At 42.4% G+C, this 25,786-nt stretch overlaps 1 long non-coding RNA gene across 1 annotated transcript; it reads left to right on the top strand.

Moving 5' to 3' along the window:
* Positions 1 to 11,599: 11,599 nt before the first annotated feature.
* On the top strand, positions 11,600 to 25,087 carry LOC143841837 (uncharacterized). Its single transcript, XR_013232887.1, has 4 exons — positions 11,600 to 11,650; positions 16,155 to 16,235; positions 21,548 to 21,628; positions 24,836 to 25,087. It is a non-coding gene; the product is annotated as an uncharacterized LOC143841837 (long non-coding RNA).
* The last annotated feature ends 699 nt before the right edge of the window (positions 25,088 to 25,786 follow it).

Below are 25,786 nucleotides of genomic sequence, written 5' to 3'. Positions count from 1 at the left end.
GAAAACGACAATTAAGCTTACACTCAAGGGGACTTACTTGGGGAAAATATATTGGGGTACATAAAATACACACACAAGCAAAAACATACATACATAAATTCTGCAGGGGGAAAGGTTAAGTATATACTGTACTTGTCTTGGGTCCAAGCAGCGAAGACACAGGGTTGATGACATCAGGGGTGGAAAGGATGCTGGGAGTGGAGGGTTCAACATAACACATGCACACACATACACTGGGGGTGTGCAAGGTTTGATATAGTGTTTGAAATTCCTGGGCCTGACCAGTGACTGCCCACTAGGAGGCAAGTGATTGATAACTGGTCTCTGATATTATGAGTACCCAATAGGTGAGTTTGAACTGTGAGGTCACTAAGCTGGGGGCTCAGAGTGTGACTCATGGTCAGGGGTTGTCAAAACAAGGCCCTTGACAAGCCATGCTGATGGGATTAGTGTCTGTCTTGGTCTAAACTTCAGGTGGGGATACAGCCAGGCTCTCACCTGGACTGGACATAATGGCTCACATTGACCTCTGGATATGGAGACAGGAAAGATCAATAAGGGTCATTGATACAAGGATGTGACAGGAGGCTTCACCTGAGATAGAGATAAGAAGATTTGATTAGTTCAGGCTTCTCTAGAGACAAACTGATGGCTTGGCTGGGAGGACCACTGGCCCTATTGTGCCTCCCATAACTGCCCATTTAGGCTTAAGTCTGTTGGACTGGCCTAGAGGAAATACAGATGGGAATTTTTCCATCTTGTTCTAGCAGACAAGATGGAGTCCAGCTTGGCCTCGATGACCAAGAAATGTATCCAACAATTTTCCATTTTCTGGCACTTGCCAGAGATCCAGCATGTTGAAGATGATTAAACAGTAGAAGACTCTAATCTCAAGAGCCCAGATTGACCCCCCACTTCTCCTCCATGTGCAGCCAGCTAGGTTGCCAACCCCTAGGTGAGGGCTTGGAGATCTTCAGGACTAACAACTGATCTCTAGGCACTAGTTATTTTGGAGAAAACAGCTGGGAGGTAGGGAGGGAGAGCAGAGGCCATGCTGGGTCCCATGGGGCTGGTGGGCCAGCCTCCAGGGGGGACCTGGGCATCCCCCAGAAGGACAGCTCTTCATCAGACTGCAGATATAAATCCCCCTGGAAAAAAGAGCTGCTTGGGAGAGGGAACTGCAGCCTTGTGCCCCATAGAGGTCCAGAGATGCCAGCCTCCAGAGCTGCTTGGAAGGGGCTTTTCCCGACCTCACTTTTACACAAGGGCAATTCACTGGGGCAGGCTTTACTTTCCCCCACCCCACCCCATTTCTACACCAGAGCAACTCACTGGGGCAGTCTATGCTTAACCCCCACTCCACCCTTAAACCAGGGCAAGTAATTGTGGCAAGCTGCTCCTCCCTCTAGGGCCAAACTACTTAGTGGAGCTGGCTTTTATTCTTCTGCTGCTTCCCCCACCCCTCTTCCCAGGGCTACTCACTGGGGCCTATTCTGCTGCTGCTGCTTCTCCTCCTCTCCCTCCCTCCATGACAGGGCTGTTCACTTAGGCTGCCTCTTCTGCTGCTGCTGCTGCTTCTCCAGCTCCATTTCCATCCAGCACGTTCCAAGGGTGGCAGGAATTTGGTGCTGGAGAGCTGACACCTTATCAGCCCTTCCTAGCCAAGGCCTCCCTCCACATAAGGGCTCAGTTACAGGGGAGGGATATTACTGGCTGAGGCCCAATCAGGTAGTGAGTGACCCATCATTTTCAAAAATATATGTTTTACTGATTTGCTCTGCCTTTCTAAATTTTGGGGGCCATTCCGCACAGCGTTAATGTGGCTGAAGAGTTACCATTATGTAACGCTATTTATTTTTTGTTATTCACGACGTTGTACACAATCTGCAACACTCCTGCAACAGTCCCGGAAAAATCACTTCATTGTAGCACTTTTGTAGCTTAAAAAAACGCTAGACTCTTGAGAACAACCTGCAACACATCTGAAAAAGACATGTGCGTTCTCAGTATAGTGGTAGCAAGCATGTCCCTCCCTAAGCTCTTGCTACCGAACCTCTGGCATCGCAATCACCATTTTTTCCCCTTAAACCAGCAAAAGCAACGAATAAGCAATGCTTTTTTGGCTGAAATCCCTCCACAAGCAATTGTCTGTAAAGTTTCCAAGCACAATACAGACCCCCGTTTGACACTGCCCGTAATTTCAGCCAGAAATAGTAAGGGGGGGTTACTTTAAGAGTGTGTAAATGATTAAGCGCCAGCTTCCACGCCGGCGAAAGAGGTCTTTTCTGATACATCGAATGAACGAATATGCGTTGCTACTGGTATTTTCAGGTTTTTAAAAAACAGTTGTTAAAGGGAAGCACGAGCACAACTGGCTGTTCTATTTGATTGATGGCCAGGGGTGGGAGGAAGCACGGAAAAATATCGCCTCCTTTGTTGCGATTTCAGCAAGACCAGAAACTTGCGCATTACGAGAACAGCGCTAGTGAGAGAGCCTTTTTTTTCAATAGAAACGGCTGTGTGCATTACCGAGCCCTGCCGCTTTTGATTGCAGCGCTTTTCAATAGCGCTCAGATTTAGCAACATTGCCCGTTGTGTGAAATGGCCCTGACATATGATCATGTTTATTAGTTGATTTTATCATTTTCTGTAAAGTATCATCCAAGAAGACAACATTATCTCTGGGTCATTTTTAGTCCACCCTTCTCAAAAATCTGTCTTGAATTCAAATAAAATAAGCTGTAAACTAAAACATACTGTAATTCTTATGGTCTCTCTGTTCCCAAAACCACCTAACAAGCCAGGCATACCAATTATAAAGACCTACTGTGTGACCTGGCTCAAGATGGGGGCTTTCAAACTGGGTGGTAGCCCCAGATGCAGGGCATGCAGGGGGCCCATTTAGGTGTTGGAAGTGCGACCCTGGATCTTAACCAAATGCCTGGTGGAAGAGCACCTTCTTACTGTCCCCCTGGAACTTTGGAGATCCTGTAAGGGCCCACGTTCCCATTGGCAGCTCATTCCACAAGGCTGCATCAAGAACCCCCCAAAAAACTGGGTCTGGTTGAGACCAGGCCTGTCTCTTTAGGCTAGGGATCAGTTGAAATTTGCTGAGCGAAGTACTCTTCAGGAGGCATATATGTTTCTATTCACTATCAAGCTTAAGTCTTTTTAGGCATATTATGCACTTTCATAGTGCATAGTCCATATCCACTTTCATAGTGCATATCCAATGAGTGCATAACTTTGTTATTCTGCATTGATTTTTCCTCCCTTCAGTATTCAGTTCACTTTATTGTAACTTTTGCCCATTTTTTTTCTGACAGTGCTTTTTTGCCTATTATTCTATTGTTTCACTTCCAAGCTGAAGGTAATTCAAAGCATACAGATTCCCTCAGATATCCCCCCTGCCTCTCAAAGGTCACTTCCCTCACCCAAATCAAACTCATTCTGCCCATTCTTCTGCTATCCTCTCCCCTTCATCAGTGTACAACCTCCATAGATTACAATGCCAGTGTCAGTAGTTTCTACCATGCATTCTGTACACTCAGCATGTTACCTTATATTATGAGATCATGTGACCCTTTCCCACTTTTGACAGTAATTAGTAACATAGCAGAGAATGCCCTAGTGCTTAGTGATATGGTAATGAAATTTTGCAGCTGCTTGTCAGTTTCAAAAAAATAAGTCTTGTCAGTTTTAACATTTGGGTTTTCCCCTTTTCTGTTACCTTTCATCCAATGAACTAATGCTAAGGTGCATCTGTAAAACCTGAACCATGCGAATTTAAATGGAAGGTATTTGCCGAACTCTACTGTGCAGCTGTGTAATTTCTTTTTAAAGCCCTTTTGTGCTGCCCTAGATGCAGCCTCTGGTGATGGGGATATGACACCTTTGGATGCAACCCCCAACACATCACAAGTTATTTTCCACCCCAATTTAGAAGTGTGTTTTTTAAATAAAATTGTAGCTGCAGAATAAATGTGCCGGAGGAAAAAGAATGGCAGTGAGGCAGGCAACAGAATTTGAAATCAAGATTAAAGACTTACTGCTCTGAAAATCTGCAGTAAGATGTACGTGCATAATGGGCCTTATTTTTTGAGCCTTCCATTACATTAACTCTGAATAGTTTCCCACAGATTTATTACAGTAACTCGCATTCTTTTTCCAGTTTTAATCTAATTTTATGGCTTTTCATTCTTTTAACGGTCATGAATTCCTTTGTATTATTTCTCCACCATCTCCGGCATCTGCAACACCTTTCAGCTTACCATCATTTGCAAGTTTAATTAATGTGCTACTTGCTCACTCTTCTACATCATTAATAAAGATATCAAATAAAACTTGGTATTAGGAAGATATCTTCAGCACACGGTATAACATAAAGGAAAGCTTTGCTTAGAATTTCCAGATGCTTCTTATCATCCATCAAGACATTCGTTATTTATTTATTTACTTACTTTATTTATACTTTTCCTTTCTTCCAAATCTGTGCCCAAATCAGCTTACATTGTTCTCTCCTCCCTCTACTCTATGATCATAATGTTAGCATTATGAGGTAGATTAGGCTGTGACTGTTCTGAGTTTACAAAAGCAAGCCCCATAAACAGATGGGAAACCTGGGTTTCCCAGATCGAAGTCTGAAACCATCCTGGCTCTCTAAGCCTAAATCTTGAATTAATAACTGTTGAAAGGAATGTGCTGTGCAATCTCATTTAATGCTAACACAGACATTAGAGTTTCAGGATATGTCAGTAGAGAGTTAGATCTTTCATAGATCTTTTCCTTTGTCCACTTCTGCTGTTGTCCCTTTGTTACCCAGAATGCTGCTCTCAGGGGTTTGTTCCTTCCAGTCATTTCCCCTCCCTCACTCCTTCTGTCCATTTGCATCTTCTACATTCCATTCCAGATAATGATAACTTTGGGATCTGGAACAGTAGGGTACCAACCAGTCTCATCAGATCACAGAAGCTGAGCAGGGTTAGTTCTTAGATGTAGGATCATGAAAGAAGACTCTGAAGAAGAAGGTAATAGCTGCCCATGGCTTCTTTCTTGCTTGCTTGCTTGCTTATTTTTATTTATTAAAATTGCACTCTGCCTTGTCTCAGCCAACACACTTGCTTTGAAAGCCCCTTGCTAGGGTCAGTATAAGTCAGTTGCAATTTGATGGCACACACATACATAATGTTAACTTTTTATTCCAGCAAGGTAGTTGTGTCTGCCTGTTGCAGACACAGAACTTTTGACCAAGAATGATGAAAAAAACCCTGCTTTCTAGCTGTTGTCAATGAGCACAGGGCTTTGAGGATGGGTTGCATTTTGACAAGACAGTCTTAATGGGATATTCTATTTCATATTCAGCTTTTGAACGGTCTGCTTCCTTTTTAGAATGGTGTTAGAGGAAAAGAGCAGGAAATGTAGCAGTGACATGTACTGTTCAGATGATTTTCTATTTAAGGTTCAGGAGAAAATTTGATTTGTTAGCTAATTTTAGCCATATTCCAGAGGCAAGCTAAGAATTTGAGGTATCTGTATTATAGAAAACAACTGAGGGCCCTGCCACCCCATGTAACTTTCTGGACATTAAGAATTATCTCCAAAATACTGACTACTTGGAAAGGTGTTTTATTGAGAACTAGCATGATGCTCACTGAATAAAATTATAGAAATTCGGCAGTATGTCAGTTTAGCATAGTGAAGTAATAGGAAAGGATTGTCCTATATGCTACTGATGCCATAATAACCCATCATTATATATTCCAAGGGGAATGAAGCATGGACGTGCCTGAATTCTGCCTGCTGCACTGTATTGTACTATATTTTCAAATATATGAAAAATGACCTGATGAACAGGCTCAAAATGTGCCTGGCCAACTGAACAGCCCATCAAAAATTCAGCTCCCTGTTCATACTCAGCAAGCAGAATGTGAACTGAACTTGCTGGTCTTCGAGAAAATAAATCAGCACAGTTTAAGGTGGTACATGTTTAAGCATCTACAGCTTTCCCACAGCTTCCTCCATGTCCTTCCATATTTACTGTTTCCCTGTTCCCTTTTGCCAGATCTCTTCACTTCAAAAAACTGTTAGTGGCCTCCAGCTGCAACATATTTCCATGTGCCCCTTATTGCTGCCTGATGCAGTGATCATTAAAGCCAAGGGAAGTGAACTGTCCAGATGTGCATCAATTTATGTATGTTCATTCTTGTATTGTCCCATGGAACACATGTTGGTCCAGATTGGGAATAATTCACAACTGCATTCTTTGAGAATGTGTGAGAGTTGTAGATATTTTTGAGAAGGCCTGTCACTGCTTTGATAACTACATAACTCTAATCCTTCAATATACCAAGGAGCTGCTCTTATTAGCTGCTTTCAAGGTCTTATAACTCTCATAAGACACAACTTACTCACAGAAGTTGGTAGAAGAAACTGTTACCAAGAAGCAATGATGTTTGAACTTGAACAAAAATGTCAACTTGTTCAGGTGAGGGACTCAGTTGAAGAGTGACTATAAGTCATTTGCGGTAATTTTGAATATTGATCATATTCCTACAGGAGTCCTACAGGAGCTTTCTCAGTTCTGTAGGAGCTGTACAATGGAGCTCTTCCACTAGACATTTGGTTGGGGCTAAGGAACATTAATAACATTAAGTAACAGTACTTCCCTTGAAAATTCACCCCGTTTGGGAGAAGGATAGCAAAACGGCAAGTTTTAATAGAGGCTGATTTTAGATGTAACTATGACTGATTATTATAATTGTGATTTTAATGTTTTTTAAGTTATTTAAGGAACTATGGACTCATAATAATATTATGTGAACTACCCCATGCCGACATGCTGGGAGAGGCAGTACTATAAATCTAATTATAAATTAATTAATGTCAACATTTTCAGCATATCTGATTGTTGCCTTTTTCTAAGAAGTGGAGAGCAACATATGATATTGTTACATATTGTATCCTCAAAGTATCCCTAAAAGCTGGGAAATAAAAATTCCAAGACCATCCCGAACACTTTAGGAAGAACTAAAAGTCTGAATCATGGTCTCCCAGGTCCACCTCTCTGCATATAATTGCCCAACTGGAATGAAGTATTAAGTTGCCTCATTAAGATCACAGTACACCGTGGCATCCCAGGCAGTGTCATACTCTTTTAAACCTTCTGATTTCAATGGACAGAGAAGGGTGCAGTTTTAAGTCACCTACTTGTAAAAAAAACCCCTATTTTTTCTCACTTGTATAAGTTCGCTCCCAGAATAAAGTGTAAAGTGTAATGCATCTTATTTACTTAAAAACACACACTATAAAGCTATTATACTGTGACACCCACACAGTTGTAAAAAAATCCTTTATTATATTTGTTTCACTATAAAGTAGCATTTTGTGATATATTGTGATGCCTAATGCTTCAAAATGGAGAATAGTGTTCTAAATCCCCCCTCTTTTTTAAACTTACAAAACACAGAGAGAAAACATGTAAAACATGATATTATATGAAACTGAATTATAAAATAGGTGAGAAAACTTAGAACAATATTTTGAATATTGAAAGGATATCAGAATTTTCAAAAGTGACTATTTCTTTTAGGAACTTCAGCAATTCTTACTAAATGTCACACTGGAGGCATCCCCACATGAAAATTATTGCAATCTGGTCTGTGGAAGAAAAGATTTCATATGCTGATATAGGACCAATCCAAATCTGATACCTGGAATTTTATGATCAGTGTTGAGGACCCTAGTTAAGGCAGCCGAGGCAGAAAGTTTCTGCTGCATAGGGCCGTTTTTTCTCTGTTTAGGAATGTGGTAGAAATTCCATTCCTAAATGGAACAAAATGCCCCAGGTGGCTTGGTGGTGCTGCACAATAACGCGGAGCTGCCTAGTGCATTTTATGTCCCTTCCAGAGCACTGTAGCCGGCCCAGGGCAGGGGGAGGAGCCAGGCCTGGATGGCCCAACTCTTCCTTGCCAGAAGGGCCTGTACTGACGTAGGCCCCAATGGTGCCTGTGGCATGGAAGGACACACAGGAAGAATCCACATTCCCTTGCTGCAAGGCAACCGTGGGCCTGAGTGGGGTCAGCCCAGCTGACTTTAGGAAGCAAGTATTAGCCCTGCAACCAGATGAGTGCTGGCTTGGACTTAATCCCCCATGCAGAAAAGGCCTGAGATAAACACAAGCAGCATACAAAGATTGCAGGCTTTCTCTCAGAAGCCAAGAGCCTCAGCTAAATGTTAAGACAGCAGCATGGAATGCTTCTCTTGTTAGCAATGTTAGTTTACTGGACACCACATTTAAATCAGATAGCTGGAGATGTTCCTGAAGAATGCCCAGTTGTGACCAAAAATATGAGGAATGAACTTCCCTCTTACTTTCCCCAAATGGAACTACTGCTTATAATTAGAGTGCTTCAGCTTGATTGCTTGGATTATTACTGCTCTCAGCAATTGGGGTTTTCTTTTTTTTAAATTTCTGCAGAATACAATTATTGATCACGATGTACATCCATGTGTGCCTACAACATTTACATATATCAGTTTACTAAGGTCTCGCCTCCCTGCTTAACATTAGCAGTGTTGACTGAAAGGTGAAGGCAGGGTCGGGTGGGTTCTCTGTGCTTTGTAATATTTGTAATATTTGTGGACATGGTCTCACAAATAAATAATACCTGTAGAGTTGGTTTCAACTCTACATTTGAAGTATAGCTTAGGAAGACTCCAGCTAAGGAACACTAGAGTCTTAACACACACTTTGAACTGGTCTTTGAATGACAGTTTTCATGCCCTTGGTGGCAACACTGTTGAAACAGCCAGGTATGTATTATAAGAGACATGGATGGCTGATTATATCTTTCCCTCAGTTCCATGGTACTACTGCTTTCATAAGAAGTACAAGCATGAATCATGTGGGTAGGCAGTACTTAGGACATGTTTTCTTGCAATGTGGATCTCAGTGAAGAGAGAATTATTTTCACATGAGAAATAGCCACCTCATTGATGGAAGCCACATAGACATTCTCACCATGGCCGTTTATGCACTGGAGGTTTCATGCTGGGCTGCAGGCTGGAGTTTTAGTCAAAGCAGGTTGCCTTACATCTTTCTGCACCCACATAGGGGAGCATTTGGCCCAGTGCACCTCATCTGCTCCCAATTTGTGCTCCTGCACGGGTGCTGGGGCAGTTCCCAGTGTGTAAATGGTCCATGGGGAATTGGTTTCCACCCACCTGAGGATAAATGTGAATCTTAGACAGATCTTCCAGTTCAATTGTTGTAAAAGCTGCAATTGTGACGCATGTCCTCTTCTAATCAGGCATTGCCTTTACGGTAAACTTTCCAACAAGCAGGAAAAAGTCTGCTTGAATGGCTTCTAGCAACACTGTTTTCAGCAAACTAGATTATGTTGATTTGGCAAAGGGTTAGTGGCTTTGGACCTTCTCCAAGAACTTATAAATCACAGTTGACAGGAAAAACTAGTAACCGTAATCCACTCCAACATAGGGATGTACGAATATTCTCTTTTACATTCCTTTTTGTTTTTGTTCCACCCATTGTCAGTGTTGGTGTTCCCAATTAATTTGTTTCTACATTTGCATTCTATTTATATGCCATGACACATCCATAACATTGGGAAATGCGTAAAAATTCAGTGCAAGGTGAAAGAGAAAGCAATGTTAAAATAAACACAAATGGGTGTGATTGGCACCAGGGAGAAACAAAACTGAAATGGAGATTTTTTAAAAAATGAGCAGGGAAGAGAAATTCATAGCATCCTTAATCTAGAATAATTGGCTGATGGAAGGCCATTTTATGTTGGGAATGAATACAAAACTCTGTGCTTGGCTTATAACTGGCCACAGCTTTATTGGAAAACTCCACCCAAAGGAAGAGGTTGGCACAGCATAAGTGTGAGCCTGACCTAGGCAGTCCGCTGACTGAAACCCCATAATCCACACCCCTCGGAGTACGTCAAATTCCCCGCCAGGAATACATAACTCCTTTGGATTCCCCTAAATGGGAGATGACCCAGCTGGGCCCTGGTTAGCCCCAGGGCCATCTGGTCATGAACAAACTACGAAAAGGCCTACCCTGCTAAGTAGGCCCCACCATCATTACCCACCACCCCTTTAAAGGGGCCCCATTCACATTGGGGAGGCCAATCACACACCGGCTATCCTAAACAGTCTCATTCCTATGCACGTCCCTGCTGTGACCATAAGATACAATGCAAAAAACAAAATAGGGAGGGAGGGTGGGCCACTTGCCTGCCAGGTGCGAAGAGGCAGAGCAGGTGGGCATCATCCCAGCAGCCTCTTGCACCCCGCCCCTCATGCAGCTTGCGCTGAGGCACTCAGCATGAGCCCATGCCCAGGACAGAACAGCCGGAGCACTCCTCTCCCGCCCAGCCCTTCACCCACCAAACAGCGGCTCAGGTGAGTCGCGCCACCCCATACTTTACAAATCACCGAGCATGAAAGTGCAATATTATACAAACAGCTATTATTTAGTGCAATATTATAAATGGAAAACTGGGCAAATTTGAGGTGTTCAAACAGCCAATGCCTTTGGGGATTAAGGTACGGAGATGGCATATTTTTATATTATTTTTATTTAAATATTTATACCCTGCTTTTCTTCCCAATACGAACCCAAAGAGGTTTACAATGCTGCTCCCCCCCTGCTTTTACATTTTATTGACCCAGCAATAACCTTGTGAAGTAAATTAAGCTGAGAAACAATAATTGGGCCAGATCACCCAGCAAGCTACCTCCACAGAGACAAGATCTGAACCTGTGTCTTCTAGATCTTAATCCAAAATTCTAACCACTACACTGTGTTTTTGTTTTTTAAAGTGCCTTTTTTCTTCATTCTTGTTTTCCTAAATCCCAGATTTTGCGTAGATGCATCAGTATGAACAAAAAACTAACTTTTGATATTTGTTTTGACATTTTTTTTTCTTTTTTAAAAGATCATTTGATCTGATTCTTCTAATATCTCATCCTTCCCTTTCTGTGACAATCATCCCTGTTAACTTTCTATAGGATATTTAAGGTCATGTAGGCTTGCAACTAAGAAAAAAATATTTTGCCTCACAATTTATAATGATCTGGATATTTCCAGGGTGATTTTGTGTGTGTGTTTTCATCCTTTACAGTTCATGAGTAAAAATATAGGCTAGATCAACTTGTAGCTCCTGAATACGGAAAATCTACAATCCAAAAACATACACTCTGCCTCACTGAATGCAGTGGAACTTACTTCTGAGTAAACATGCCTAGAATCAGGCTGAAAAGGTGCCAAGAGACTACTATATCCATTGTACTCTAAAGTTAGTTTCAGTGGGAAACCATGTTGTTCTGCAATAGAACTGCAAGATTCAACTCCAGTAGCATCCTAAAGACCAATCTTTTCCAGGGATGAGTTTTCAATAGTCAAAAACACCCTTCATAAAATAATAATAGTAGTGTCACTCAACAACCATAATCCCTCAATTTAGTTACATGTTTAAATGGCCATCAGTGGGAGCACATTCAACAACCCCTGGGAATCTGTTGGGGACATGGAGATACTGAACTATTCCAATATCCCAGATTTTCTTATTTCAGCAGAAAAATGCAGGAAGCATAAGATTCAAGGATATGTGGAACCAGTCAGGTATTGTGCCATTTTTAATTTTTGTATTGTTTTCTCTGATTATTGTGCCAACCAACAGGAATGTAAAAGTTTAATCCAACATTATCAGTATAGTTAATACTGCAGTCCTGTGCACAGTTACCTGAGAATAATTCCCACTGAATTAAGTTCATGAAACTAACATTAACAGGATTGGATGAATTTATATAATAAATGTTGAATATATCTGAAACTGGAGAGGAGGCTAATTTTCAAAAGCCATTTGGTAAGATTAGAACATTTCCATTTGGTTTCCTTTCCTCTTGAGGGAAAGAAATTCTCATTGAAATTTCTCTGTCCTCATTTTGACTTTTCCCTGTTAAAATTAAAACTATTAATTTTGCATCAATTATGTACAAATGGTGTAAAAATGTAAAAGTGTTGTAAAAGACACAATAGAACCACAAATGACACCAACAAAAATGTGGTGAATCAAAGCCAATGACAGTGACAACATATGGATCAAAAAGAACTGGCTCATCCGTATCGGAAACACTTTCAAGGCCCATACTCCTCTTTTCTTCTTCTTCCTCCTGCCTCCTCACAGCCTGCTTCTACATTATGTTCCCAGTCGTGTATTGCAGGCAATCTACTAATTCTGAAAACAACAGTGCCCAAAGTATAAACTGTACTTCAAAAGAAATGAATCCCATCATATTTATCACTATCTAAATTTACACTTGCAATGGCTCACCAGCTGACACTGAAGATGAAATATTTGTGAAGGAAACAATGAGTTGAACAAGATTTTTTTCATTTCTCCTTTTTCACTGGAGCCCAAAATGGTGCGGGAGGAGGGAGGTAAGGAATAGCATTAGAGACAAATAGGAGAAGACAACTGGCAACCCCCCCCCCCCCCACACACACACACACACACACTTGCTGGAAAAATAACCGTAATTTCAGTCCTATGGAAAAATTAGCAATCAATCTAGTTTGGTCTGTAATTAGTGGGGCTAAGAAACAATGATGAGAGAACTGCTAGCATACCATAAAAGCTTAGAAGTGCTGCATAAACAGCTGAAGAACTGTGAAGGGTTAATTCTTCTCGGAAACAGAGTGCCTTGTGTGATTTCAGTCTTAGCTGAGAGCAGTTTTACACAGATGGAGAACTGGAGGGAAATTGGCAAGAATGTTTGGGAAGTTAGGTGAAGACTTCCATGCTCCCCACTTAGTATAGGAATTCGACCTAGACTGGATTCTAATTTTATCAATGAATTAATCTACAATGAAGAAGGGCTTTTATGTTAGTGAGGTTAAATGTTTTACCCTCTGCCTTGCTGACTGGGAGATTCAATAACTTTCCCTATGAAAATAGAATTTGTCCATGTGAATTGAATTGTATGGAATCTGTCTTGCATGTTCTACTGTACTGTCCATTTTATGAAGGGATTCGAGTCAAATTTTTATCCTTTTTAACTAGGTGACCAGGCTAAATCACTGTTTTTAATGGATAGCCAGAACCCTGTATTGATTGAGGTGGTTGCAGTGTTCTTGTCAGCTGCTATTAGGATGCGTGTAGTTAAACTTCAAAGTTACGAATTGTTTATATCTGTAATTTATATGTTAGTATAATGGTTCTATTAATTTTATAGTCCTCCTTTGGCTTCTACATGCCTGTAATGGTTTTACCAATTCAATTGTCCCTTTTATCATGTTAATAAAGGCTAGTGTGTGTGACTTCCATTTGGACCAAAGAAATGGAATGAATCTTCTAGTGACAGAAGAATTTACTTACATAGTCAAACAGGGAGTTAGCTCTGAAGAGGGAAGAGATCTCTGGATTGGTGTGGTTAGAAATTGCCTTTCAAGAACTTAGGAGTCTCTTAGAAACTCAGGACATATCCTGGTGTTTGAAGACAAGGGGTTTGAGTACTGGAAAGAGTCTAAGGTTTGGCTTAGCTTCCAGGATTTGATGAGATCAGGCTTGCCTAGGCTATCCTGGGCCTCTTTTGCACGATGGAAAAGCTGATGAAAACTCACTAAAAACATAGTGTTTTTTTCTGATCTCGGCATAGGAAAGTGAATTTGCAAAACTTATTTTGCTCTGCATGGTCAACCATGTCTTTTTGCTTGCAGCATCTCTTCATCATCGTTTCTGAAAGAGGCTTTTCACCTATTTATTTCACTCCTGCCTGCCTTGGGTGCTCTATTCATCATGCAGAGCTTCAGACATGTTATTCGACTCCTCCCATGTCTCAACGTGCACCAATAGGTGATGCCCCCCCACTCCATTCCCTTCCAATGAGAAAAAGGGTAGCTGCTTTTCGCTCTATATGCACACTTTGATTCTTTCAAACAAGAAAACAGACTCGGGGACTGAGTTGAATGCCTACCCTTGGAGGGACACCGTGATTGAAGCCTGATCCTGTGCTCTGTCTAACCTTTGGTGTTTTTAAAGCTTTCAGTGAGCCACAGAGCTGCGTTTTCCCTTCACCAATCTCATTGGCAAAAATTCCGTTGTCACTGGGTAAGGAAGAGAGATTCCTGTGCTGCAGGGAGCTCCTTGGTTATGCAGATTAGTGACTACATTAGAGAACAAAGCATGTCACTGAGTTTCTAATAGAATCTAGCAAGTGGAGTTAGCAAAACTACAGTGGGTAGGGCTATGAATTGTTCCATGCAGAAATCATTGCAGCGTAGTTTTTCAACAGACTATATTCAATGCAGAACAACGATTGTAGTATAATAAAACAGTCTAAACTGGTTGTTTTTTAAACTGTTTTATTTGGCTCCGTGCAAAATACCTCCAGGTCAGGGCTAGACAGACAGGTATGAAAGGTCATTAAGATGTCAACTGTTAAGGCTACTTGGACTGAATTGCTTCCTTATTGGTCTCCCATCCAACCAAAGTCAACCCTGCTTAGCTTTCAAGATCTGATGAAACTGGGTTAGCTGGGCGATCCAGGGTAGGGCCACCATTGCTAGTTGCAGGTAGAAGGATCATTCAGTCATTCATGATAACAAAGATAGCAGAATGACCCACCCTCCAAGGTTCTGCATCTGTGAATAAAAATTAAATTCCTGGTCCCTGCAGGAAATCCTTTCTTCCAGGAAAATTCAGTGCAGGCAATCTCTTCTTCCAAGAAAAAACAAGTCTAATTTTCATCCGTGAGAAGAGCCAGCTACGTCAAAGCTGAGCCTGTTTGCCAGAGAAGAAGGGAACCTCACAGGCACAGTTCCCTCAAAGAGGGCGAGGGCTAGACAGAGACATTCCAGAAGCGATCTTGACAATTCCGCTGCAATACTTTTTCATTACTGTTTTTGAGGGAAATGAAGCTCTTGGCACTGAAGCTTGTTAGCACGCTTACTCCTGGCTCAACAGCCCGAATGGCATTTGAAAGCAAAGGGGAGGTCTCCATGAAGAGAAGGCTGATTTACCAAATCCAGTCAGCCCCCCCCTCTCCCCGCCATCTCACCCATCAATGGATATGCAGCAAAGTGTCTTCAGAAAGGCTGAATTCCCATTAAAACTACAAATCAGACCAACCTTAACAAAAATCCCACCACAGCAAACACCCAGCGCTCCTTCATTTCTTGGAATAAAGAAGGTTGACTAAGGAAGCCACACTTGCTCTTTGAAAGGAGAAGGCAAGGGGGAGGGGAGGGAAGCAGAGAGGGAAAGGGAAAAAAAGGCAATTAAGCTAATGCAAGTTGGGTGTCACAAGGTTATAGATATTTCAAGAGCTGAGCAATTTACCGTCTGGAAAAGGAGGCGAGCACTTGCATAAAATGTCCCCCAGTTCAGATTTATTATGCTTTTAGTTGTGTTATATGTGATACAATTAGCAGGAGGTGTCAATAAGGCATTCTCTCAAGGACGTGGTCATTCCATACCATCTGTTATTAATTGCATTGTCCTTTCCACAGCCAGCTAGAGGGGAAAAAGTTCTCTGAGAAGCACCTGCACATTCTTGCTGTATGGTGCCTGGAATTTAAAAATACCTGCACCAGAGAGAGAGAGAGAGAAAGAGGGAGGGAGGGAGGCAGGCAGGCAGGCAGGAAGGGAAGGGAAGAGGGTGGGATGTGGAGGGAAGAAAACAGAGGAGAGAAGTATCTGAGAAGAAAAAAAAAAACTATATAAATTAAGAACTCGAGTGAAAACTACTTAGGGATTACATTGATTTCTTCTTTCTTTCTCCTTGGTTTTTTCCCCCTTTCTCATTATTTTAACTTGCAGCTGCATTGATAGGTGCCCTGTAAAAAAAATATACTGCAGATATGAAACCCAAACAATTAAAATCTTCCATTGGAAATATAGCTGTCTAGCATATATGGTTTGTGGAAGATATGGATGGTTTAATAGCTTTCTGTTTGCATCTCTCCTCCTCTGCTGCTCATAAAACTGAGAACCAAAGACAATAAAGATTCGTGGGGTGGTTTCTTTTTTTTAAGAAAAGGAGTGTGTGGGGAGGGGAAAGACAAGATCACACCTAAAAGCCTCCCTGCAACTGAAGCTAATAAACTGAATAATTTTTATTCTTAGCATCCTGGGTAACATTTCAGCCGCTAGCAGTGAATGGTACTGTGACCAAAGAGGCCAGTGATTTTAGTAGCTGATAGTTAGGTAAGAACTGACTTCAGGTATGGTCTACAGACATTTTTTGTATTCATAACGAGGACAGTTTTTTCTGATAAATATAAATTTATCATGGTTTAGTTCATATTTCTATTCTCCCTGCCCACTCAAAAGCTACACCTTTCTTTCCATCTGCGGGTTTCTGGGGGGGGGGGGGAGACTCTCCTATCCAGTAGAATCCTTTTATGCAAATAAACTTGGCAAAGAAGGCAAGGGATTGGCAGAACTTGCAATCCAGAGTGTTTTTACTACTGGAAGAGGTCTTGCTCTGAGTAATAAGCTAAAGAACTGAGTAGCCAAAAGAGAGAAAGCTACTTATGAACACCAGGAAGAAAGGCAATAAATCCATTCTTTGTGTGGGGAAAAACTGCTCTTGCTGGTTAAAGTAGTTTCCTAAAACTAATACCTGGGCTGGCCTCAGAGTCCTTTATTGGCATGGGTATGAGCCTTATTTTTATGGTTTGATTTGTAGCTGAAACATGAACTGCCAGTTTGTATTGGTTAATGAGCCACTTAAAGCTTAAACCCTTGCTTTCTGCTTCCCACAACTTTTCATGAGGAACAGAAAGCAAGAGTTTTCCCCGCACGTGTGATACACCAGGGCAATTCCCTCCCCCGTGCATATGCAGGAAGCACCAGGGCATACTGCCCCGACTCAATGCCCAGCGGCAGCCCGCTATGGCTGCTGCCATGCATAATGGGTCCAGGAGTCTCAAAGCAGCTTACAATCGCCTTCCCTTTCCTGTCCCCACAACAGACATCCTGTCATGTAGGTGAGGCTGAGAGAGCCCTGATATTACTGCTCGGTCAGAACAGCTTTATCAGTGCTGCCTTGAAGGTTAATGTTGCACCGTATGATTTGTCTAGACCTTATGGTTCTTTCTTTAACTATGAAGGTTCCTAGGGCATTCACAGGAACTAGAATCTGATAAAGCTTTTCACTAAATGTTTGTTAACATACTACATGACCTTATTGGCAAGTGAACCAAACAGAGAACAGGCCAAATTTCATATCCTCTCCTTGTACAGAATGAAATCTACTGCTTATATATAGCAGGAAATATTCTGTAGAAAATATTGTTGTCTCCCTGTTTGGTTCTGACACAGATAAACTAATTCTAAGTATAGAAATACAGAAAAAAGATATTTAATACAAAGCCATTGCACTTATAACATTGACAAGCAGGGAACACTGTAAACTAAAAAAAAATGCCTTGAAATAGAATTTCGGTTGAATATTGTGCTGGAAAAAGGAAGTAGATTGATGGCCCCGGAGACTGGAGTCTTTTTATTAAGCAATAGGAGGGAGAGACCATCTGCCCCATCACATTTAGATGAACAGGGGAAAGCAGATGAGCCCAGTTTACAAGTGTAGAATTATCATACAGAGAGCAAAGATGGCTACTTTAGATGCTAAACATCATCAGAAGAAGTGAGAAAATTAGGAACAATTCCTATACAGGTTGTCCCCTAGTAATGGTGTACCTCTAATTACTGTGTACATTCTAGATTGGCCGGCAATGGACTAGCAAAATAGCCAAAATGGTCATTTCATGGAGTGATCCGGAACATTTGGCAGTGGATATTCATTGCATTTTGGCATTGCAACAGTGGTCAATCCACCCATTATGTTAGCAAATCCAGGTATGTCAGGGAATGTCAGGCAATAGAGACTCTGTTGAGTATACTCAGATAGTACACATTCACATCATCTATGCTATACATTTTTACTATGCTTGTAAAAGTAGTTTGTACACCTAAACTGTCAATATCAGTAGCCATCATAAAGTTGATGATGATGATTTAGGACATTTATATGCTGCCTTTCCAGAAATCATGATATAATGTGCTAGTATTCTGCAACTTGTGTCACTTGGCAAATCATCCAACAACCCTACGTGTACAGACAACTGTACAGAAATAAAGGGACAAGTTTCATTGCTTGGAAATGGGAGCTTCTCTCATCAGAGTTTAGTCCAGTATTATGACAAACAACTGGGAATTTTATATTCCTAATAGGGATGGGCATGAACTGGTTCATAAACCTTTATTCATGAAGAATTTTGACCAATTCATGTTTTGTGAACTGTAGCCTGGACACAAACCTCCATGAACTTCTAAGACAGTTAATGAAGGTTCATGGGGTGGGGGGGGGAGACAGGGCTTTAAACCCTGTGAAAACCATCAAAATGTTCCCTCAAACACCAACAAAAGATCAGAAATGGTTTGTTTAAATTTCTATTTTGTATTGAAAATTTTATTTGTATAATTTTATCTGTATAGTAATCCACTCTGAGTCCCCAGAGAGGGGGCAGAAAATAAATACAGACATCAGTATTATATAAAACTAGTAATCAAGCCCGTTGTATGATTAATACAGCGGGCGCTAGGCACTTACTGTCGGCGGGGGTTCTGTCGGGCAGCGGGTCCTCCCCCGGGTGGCGGGCTTTCGGTGGCGGGCTGAGGCGGGGGGGGCTGCCCCGGGCGGCGGTGTTTCTTCTGCGGCGTCCTGATGCGGCGTGGGCTGCCCTGGGCGGTGGTCTTGCAGCAGTGGCGGCCTGACGTGGCAAGAGGCGCAAAGCGCCTCTCGCCACGTCAGGCCGCCGGGCAGGGAGCGCTTCCTCGGGTGGCGGCCTGACGCGGCAAGAGGCGCAAAGCGCCTCTTGCCACATCAGGCCGGGAGTAACTGCGAGCCGCGCTGTGCGCGACTCGCAGTTGCTGTGGCTGGGAATCAGATGGACCTATCGGCAGGCGCTTTGCGCCTGCCAATCGGTCCCTCCAATTGTCTGTCCTGAGGAAGGGTCCAATCCGGACCCTTTGTCATCATGGACACATCCCGCCTTATAGCCGCTTAACCATTTATTTAGTCTGTGGCGCCCGTGGCGCCACGGGTGGTTTAAAGATTGGGTATGTACACCCCAATGAAATGCTGAATGCTCTAAATGAGCTGCAAGTGTAAGGGAGGGGCTAGGAGGAAGATGGGCAGGAATATCAGGATCTTTCTGCCACCCTTGAGGGAGAGAGGGAAGACCTGGAGCACCAGCGGGGAACTGGGCAGGAGTTTGGGAATCCAGGACAGGAAAGACCTGGAGCTCTCCCCCCCCAAAAAAACTTCCCGGCTAACACTTTGCCATGGAAGTTGGGGGTGAGGAGATAAAGGAAGAGCTCCAGACTATTACTCTAGATCAGGAGAGCTGGAGCTTTCATCAAATCGCTATTGTTAACTGGTGGCAAGCCCTGATAGTTCCCTTGGCTCCTCAAAGTACAGCTGAGGCACAAGCAGCAAGTGGGAGGGAAGGCCTAGCGCTCTGGGAGGGAGCTGGGCAAGAATATGGGGGGTCTGAGACAGGAAAGTCCTGGAATGCTCCCCCCACCAAGCTTTCCAGCCTACACTTTGCATTGGAAACTGGGAGTGGATAGATAAATGGAGATCCCCAGCCTATTACACCAGATCATAAGAGCCTGGGCTGTCCTGATCCTTCTCTCTTTAACTGGTAGCAAGCCCTGACAGTCCCCTTGCCTCCTCGCAGCCTAGTCAAGGCATGAGCTGCAAGTGGGGAGGGGCCAGGAGGGAGCAGGGCAGTCATTTCTGTTGGCTGCTAGCCAGGAAAGAGACAGAGAAGACAGGGAGCACTGCCCCTCTCATTAATATTCACACAACAACTTTTCCCACGCTCCTGAGGTACAGCCGTTTAAGATGCATGCTCAACACTCACACCTTGCGTTGCTGCTGAGAGAGAGGTGCTTGGTTCTTGTCCTCTGCTTGACTCGCATAGTACTGCCTCCTCAGCTAAATAGGGCTTTCAGAGGTGGCAAGGCCAGCCTGTCCCAGCATAGAGCCCAGACTGTCCTTCTCTTCAAAGTTTTTGCTTTCATCACTGCCCCTTGGGATCACTAACTTTGGCATGTGTTTTCCCTCCCTTTTCAGAGGCTTCCATGCAAATTGATTCCTGCCCCTCCTTCCCTTATATTTGCAAGAATTTTGAGTCCAATTCTGAGAGTTCTGTAACACAGCTCCTCTCCTTTAAAACAATGGATTATTTTCCTCCCCCTCCCCCCTTGATTCTTTCCTTTATCTTTGCAGGAATTGTGCATCCAGTTATGAGAGTCTTGTCAAGCTTGGCTTGGTGAATTCTCCCTCAGCTCCTCTTAGTTTACAACAGTGAGGGCCATTCCGCATGACTTAAATCTAGCAGAAGTCTTACCTTTGGTAAACGCTACTAATTCAACATTCCGCATGACATCATACACAATCTGCAACACTCCTGCAACACTCCCGCAAAAATCACTTTGTTGTAGCGCTTTTCGGGAAATCAGGAAAGGTGGATTTCCCCTTTAAAAAAACGCTACACTTCTGAGCACAAGCTGCAACACATCAGTGAAAGACATGTGCATTCTCAATGTAGCGGTAGAAAGAATGTCCCTCCCCCGCTCTCGCCCAGGAACTTCCAGAGAAGTAATCGCCATTTTTTTTCTTTAGACCGGGGAAAGCAACAAACGAGCGAGGCTTCTCCGGCTAAAGTCCTTCCACAGAAGTGCTTAAGAGTAAAACAAAGCTCCCTACTGCAAGTGTCTTTAAAGTTCCCAAGCACAATACAGCCCCCTGCTCGACACTGCCTGGAATTTCAGCCACAAATCGCACCCATGGGGTGGGGGGGAGATATTTTTTTTTACTTGAAGAGCGTGTAAATGATTAAGCACCAGCTCCTACCCCAGCAAAAAAAGGTCTTTCTGAGACAATGAATGAACACATATTAGTTGCTACGAATAAACACATATTCGTTGCTACGAATAAACACATATTCGTTGCTACTGGTGTTTTCGGCTTTTTAAAAAACAGTTCTTAAAGGGAAAGGGGCTTTTCGGGAGCATGAACACAACAGTTCATTGGCTGTTCTGTTGGATTGATGGCCAGGGGTGGGAAGAAGCGTGGAAAAATATTGCTTCCTTTGTTGCGATTCCAGCAAGACCGGAAACATGTGGGGAATGAATACAACACTACTGGGACTTCAATATTCCACTAGAATTAAAGGTATGTGGAATGACAAAATTCCACTATTAAATATAGTGTTTCTGTATACTGCAAAGATTCAGCAAAATTGGTCCTTGTGCAGAAAGCCCCTGAGTTATTCCACACAACTTTCTGTAATTCTTTTCCTGAACTTTGTGGGAATTCTGATTCCACTTGTGTGAGTCCTGTTAAGCTTCCCTTAGCAAATTCTCCTCTCAATTTACAGTGGTGAACTATTCTCTCCCCCCTCCCGCACCCTTTTTTCTGATCATTTCCTTTATCTTTGCAGGTACTGTGAATCCAGTTGTGTGCTTCCTGCCATGTTTGGCTTGGTGAATTCTATCAAGGCAGCTCTTCTCAGTTTAACATGGTGAGTTATTCCCCTTCTATAATTCTTTCCAAACTCTTTTCAGGAATTGTGGATCCAGTTGTGTGAGTCCTGTCAAGTTTGACTTTATAAATTCTCCTCTCAGTGGCACCCAGCAAGCACTAGGATGCTAAGGTTGCAAAATCGGATGATCAACTTTTGATGATGGCTGACTGCAACCTCTGACTCTGCTATGTCAATTTTATCTGCATGGAATCTAAATCTGCAGGTACCCACCAAATTCCACTAACACCCCCTCACTCTATACAGGATATAACACCGACTGACAGACCAGAGAGCAGCCTACCAACTCAACAAACAGAATACTAAAAAGAAAAAAATCCCTAAAACTTCATGTATTAAAACCCGTGACAAGGGGTGACTTCTCCACAAGGGGACATAAAGACAACAGCATCACAGACACAAACACACACACACACAAACACACACACACACACACTAAAAGGTGTGTGAAAGAGTTCAAGTGCATCCCCCTCAGAAAGTCAGATAACGCTAGAGATGGGAGGGATGAGTGGAAACATGAAGCCACATCAAAACACTCATTCTAAGCAATGATTGCAGCCCTGCCCCCCCCCCCAAACACACACACTCACAATCGACCATTTACATACACGGTTTCAAAGAGTCCCGTTTGGCAACAGCAAGGAAGAAGAAGGATGCTACATCCATCTTCACAAACCAAGAAAGATTCTACCCTCTTGAATAGAAAACACAACAACCTCCCTGCACTTCTTTGCGACAAAGTCCACTGTTAAAACAGCATCCATTTACTCATGGGGAATTGTTCTCTGTCCTCATCAGATGAAATCCCACTACAGGCAGTCCCCAAGTCATATATGGACACTATCACTGGCAATGAAAGACAAACTCACAGTGGCCCACATAGCATCACACATGACAGTGCAGTCACATAAAAACACTCACAATGACAATGCTCAGATTTAGCAACACATACCACATGATAGACAATGCATTAACCTCTCAACAACATAATGCATCCAACACCACTTACTTTCAGTCATCATAACATTCATTGTGACACCCTATCTGCTCTTCTACATCTCCCAGCCAACCTTATACATGCAATCACAAAACAAAACTCACAAATCTTGACCTCAAACTACTTTTCCTTTCCGGTAACACAATACACAGACCAAACCGAACAAATACCATCCCATTACTAAACATGAACACAATGAATTACTCAAGGACTGGAGCTTCAAGACATGATGCTCCATTACAACAATGACTACTACAGCACAATATCCACTTACACTACCGGGGAGGGGGGGAGGATGGGAAAAAAATAATACGCCTATATGCAAGCCTGCCTTCCAAGATGAAACAAATCCTAAGCACCGGAACACAGAAAAACACAACCACCCCACAGTGTACACAACTCACAGGCACACATAGACACTTCCACTCATGTCTGCATTTCTGTTTTTAAAAGTAATGCCCCAAACCACAAAATAACATTCTACTATACAAGAACAATCTAACACCACAACCTCACAAATACAGCACTCACAACCATGACATACACCGTAAAACACCCCTGTGCTGGACACCCCCTCCATATCTATCAATAAACGCCATGCTCACATGTGGAAAGGAGTCCACATCTCTTGCCCTGGGAGGATTACCATCCTGCTCACATTTTCACAACCGATACACATAACAATTGCATTACAACATGACATAACATACAATCCAAACCTACATCTAGCACCCGTTGCATTCCTGGACGCAATGGGCTTTACTGCTAGTAAATAAATAAAATACATTTGTCCGATTCCCCCCTTCCTTTTAAAGCTATTTGTACTCATGGCCATCACTAGAACCACTGGCAGCGAATTATAGCTGTATTTATGATAGTCATTGCACACAACCAAACAGGAATGCTTCTGCTGTAATCATCACATCTATGAATGACTCTTTGGTCTGTCTTCTAACTGGCACTAGAAAAACAATTGGAGTGAATAACTGCTTCTCCCCGTGCTACTGAGCTTCTTTTTCTAAGATTCTGGACATATTTCCCATTTGGGTGGCCCAAACCTGCAGCTCTCCACAGTGAGGAGCTGTTTCTCTTGGGCTGTGCACTAGAAAATGCATCTGCTGGAAAATTCCCAACTAACTCTGGGAAATGCTTGCCTCAACAATAGCTTCTGACATAAAAGAGCAGGTGGCTTAAATATGCCTATTGCTGCTATCATTGGTTGCCTGTGAAGCCTGGGTTCTTGGAATTGTCAGGAGTCATTCACTGGAAGTCACACGCTTCTTTTATAACTGTAGTGGAAGTACAGGGCCCAGTAACCATCACCATGAGCTCCCCAAAGGTTTTACTGCATGAAATAGGTTGATTTGGCATGAAAGAAAAATTGCTTTAGTTTTAAGAGAGAGTGTTGGGGTCGGAAGCTATAATTGTTATAAAAGCAAAAAAAGAGTAGCATTATGGTTTGCTTGTGAGACAAAATGCAATCACAAACATGAGTCTAGTAGGATTGCCCTACTAGGCTCTGAGTCCCAACTTAAGTATGGGATAGACTATGTGGCTTTGGCCAGTCACATGGAGTGAGAAGATACATGGATATCCCTGGAATCCAAAACACAAACACAATATGAAAATAGTTTAACATTATGGGCTTTAAAAAAAAGAGGAAAGGAAGCTGTTGTTTGCTGTTATTGTTGGGGAATGTTTTTAAGTTTAATATGGCAATTCAGATCTTGGCCTGAGCTGAAAAGGAAGAAGTGCTCTGAGAAAGCTTTTTTTAGCTGCAAAGAAATTGACTCCTTTTTGGTCATTTTTCAGAGTGCGGGAACAGGGAGTAAAAAGTGTCTACTTATTCAGACTAAGAGCAATGATCCCTTCCATCTGTTGGAAATTATTTGATTATGCTGTTGCATAGCCACATTTGATTGGCTGTGTGGTGCTGTCAGAAAGCTAAGTGGGCAGACAGATGGGATTGGAGGTAATTCATGAATCAAAGGATTAAACAAATGGAACTGTTTTGTGAGTGTCGTTCATGGGAAGACTGCTGCCTCTGATTCTGATTCTATTGGCTCTTTATTCTTTCTGTCCACTAAGTGACAGGAAGAATCCCTTGAGTGAGAGCTACAAAACTTGAGCATTCTCATCCTAAGCATAGAAGGTTGGAGTTAGAAATGTGCTGTGTTTTTCTTATCTAGCTGAAATTCTGAAAGAAGCAGTCCTAGGAAGATAATTCCTGAGAATTTCATCCCAGTTGGATCAGGAGGGTGCAAATTTGAAGCAATATCAATGGAAATTATCATCAATTTATCTAATTTTCAACATGGCTCCATTGGTGGATACTTAAATGCAATGACTGGAGCAAAAAAAAACCCTGAATTATTAAATTTAAGAAATTAGCAAAACTATGAACTGCATAAAGGTTCTATGCACATCCCTGCCTGTTTCAAGTATGCTGTATTTCTGTCTCGTAATATAACCCTTTTTAGCTACTGTTGATACACTCATACACTCAATGAGTCATGGGGGGGGGGGAAACAAGGTTTTAAGAATAAATGCAAATTTTAATTGGATGTATTGTCAAAAGCAAATACAGAACTTTAAAATTATTCTGTTAAGGTTCTGCTTTGTTCCTGAAGTCCACATTGCTGCCTATGTCTTTAAAAAAGGAATTTGGCTGCTTCACTATATTTCAGTCCACCCAAATAACCTGATTTGTTCCTGTCATTTTAAGAGTTTTTCTAATTGATTATAGTATCTCCTGATGTGAAAAGCAGAGTCAACTAAAGTTAAATCCGGCTAAAACAGATGTCCTCTGTCTGGGCTGAGATGCTGAAGGTGAGGTAGTACAACTCCCAGCTCTTGATGGGGTCCAATTGACACTTGCAACCACTGTCAAAAGTGAAGGTGTGATTCTGGAGGCCTCCTTAACTATGAAGGCCCAGATCACAAATGTCATCCATCAAGTGTTGTGCCATTTCCACCAAGCACAACAACTTGCGCCCTACCTGTCGGCACCCAATCTTGTGAGCTATCCAACTGTCACCTCCAAGATAGATTACTATAACTCACTCAATGCATGTCTAGTCTTGAAACTGCTCTAGAAACTTCAACTGGCCCAGAATGCAGCTGCACAGGTCCTCACAGGA

This window comes from Paroedura picta, chromosome 7 (genome assembly GCF_049243985.1).
Source record: "Paroedura picta isolate Pp20150507F chromosome 7, Ppicta_v3.0, whole genome shotgun sequence".
NCBI classification, from domain to species: Eukaryota; Metazoa; Chordata; class Lepidosauria; order Squamata; family Gekkonidae; genus Paroedura; species Paroedura picta.
The sequence above is the reverse complement of the archived record's forward strand: the minus strand, read 5'-3'. Positions and strand labels throughout refer to the sequence as shown.